The sequence below is a fragment of the Spermophilus citellus genome (assembly GCF_964194105.1).
Source record: "Spermophilus citellus genome assembly, chromosome: 3".
NCBI lineage: Eukaryota > Metazoa > Chordata > Mammalia > Rodentia > Sciuridae > Spermophilus > Spermophilus citellus.
Window position 1 is genome coordinate 134821662 of NC_138184.1, and position 2059 is coordinate 134823720.

The window sequence follows — 2059 nt, forward strand, 5'->3', positions numbered from 1 at the left end:
AGAATCTTCAAAGATTGGGACCAAAATAACACAAACCAAGCTCACCAATTTGCAGACTGAGACTAAATCTGGCCTGCAAATATTTTGCTTGGCTGGCTCAGTGATTTTTGTTTTGTTTTGTCTTGGTTTTGACTTCTAATTCAATTTGAATAACTTTTGACAGAAATTGCTTTCTCAAATTCTATAGCCCCATGATTGCTATTGACTTATAGCCCACCTTGGTTCAAGCATTTATGTATCCTGCATGAAATTTGTAGGCATTTAGGTTGGTGAATCCTGCCCTGTATGGTAAGTGGTGATAGCAGGGCTTCAATCTCATGACAAAGGCTATCAATATTCTACCTCAAATTTTGGGAGATTATTTTTTCTTTGCATTTGTAATCTTTTGATTCATTCAAATATTTATTGAGCATCTAAGGAGATACAAAGGTGATTAAAACATGGTCTAAGAAATGATTAGGCATATGCACAAGTAAGAGAGAGCAATATATAAGGTTCAACTAAATTCACAGCAGTCAAAAGTGCTTTAGGAAATCAAGAGAGAGATTGCTTCCAGCCTGCAAGTGGGTGTGGGTGGCAAATCAGGAAAGGGGATTGAGATTAAAATAGAAGACTTCAGCCTGGATTGTTGATGATACTCAGTATGGACTATATTTGTCTCTCCTTTTCCTTTCTCCCCATCTTTGGGCTTAATTTATCAGTAGTGCCCAGGGCTATTCAATGTGCTTTTCCTATACTTGCTTGCATTTTTGCTTTAATGTCTTCTACAGAACTAAGTCCTTTTGGTGTTTTAGGAATTTTTTTCCTGTTTTTTGAAGGATTCTTGACCTTTTGATCTTGGTGTTGATGGTTTTGAGCCTTTTCCATTCTGGTTCAATTTTTGTGCATTTTTGGCTGGAGTATCTCGTATAGATTTCTTCACTGGAGCTTTTTCTTCAGTTTCCTCATCATCAAAATCATCATCATCATAATCTTCATCATCATTCTTCTTCATCATCATCAACATCTTCATCAGCAGCAAGTTTTACTTTTTTTCTGGGGAACCTTGCTACCACCTCCAGGGGCAGATCGCTTTCCAGATACACTTAAGAGTTTCACATCCTCCTCCTCTTCATCTTCTGACTCTGCATCTTCCTGCACAGCTACTAAGTGCTGGCCACTAATATGCACAGGCCCTGAACCGCACTTCAACCTTAAGACCACAGGTGGTGTGATTTCAAAGCCCCCAAGGGAAACTGATGGCTGTACAGACATTTTCAATGTTGCCAGTGTTACTTTACTTGGACTGCCTTCATAATTCATTGCCTCTGCTTCAACAATGTGCAATTCATCCTTTGCACCATCCCCTAAACTGACCATTCTTAACTATAACTGGTGCTCATTTTCATCATTATCCACCTTAAAGTGATAAAATCTTTGTCAGCCTTTACCTCACAACAAAAAAGGTAGTTCTGTGGCCTCAGGGGGCTCATGTCCATATCCATTGAATCTTCCATGGGGTGGTAACATGCACTTAGGTGGGAGAGAAGGCAGACAGAAAATGCATTTGTAATTTTTGAAGATGCCTGTTATCAGATAAATAAAGTTTTTGTATTCCTAGGATGCTATTTGTTATTTTCATGAATGGGGGCTAAATTTTATCAGATACTCCTTCATCTATTGAGAACACCATTTGATTGTTAGCTATTTTTTCAGTTAGTTGCTAAATCATACTGCTTGATTATCAAATGTTAAACCAACATTGTAGTCTCAGAATAAGTCTCTTTGGGTTGTGATATAGTATCACATTTATATATAGCTGGTTATTGCTTGCAATAATTTTGTTTATAATTTTTACTTAAAGAAAGAGCTTAGTCTTTAATTTTCCTTGATAGCAAAGTAAAATGTCCTCATTGGGTTATGGGTTTAAGGACATGTTTGACTTATCAAATAAGTTGGGAGTATTTCCTATTCCTTATCTTCTAGAAGACCTTGAGTAAAACTGATGACATATTATATTCTGGAAAGGGCTTTAATTTCAAATTTTATATCCATAATACATATGGAATTATTTATAATT

At 36.5% G+C, this 2059-nt stretch overlaps 1 pseudogene across 1 annotated transcript; it reads right to left on the minus strand.

Moving 5' to 3' along the window:
- Positions 1-562: 562 nt before the first annotated feature.
- LOC308644967 (nucleophosmin-like) lies at positions 563-1496 on the minus strand (annotated as a pseudogene). Its single transcript has one exon. The product of its transcript is annotated as a nucleophosmin-like (transcript).
- Between the last annotated feature and the right edge of the window lie 563 nt (positions 1497-2059).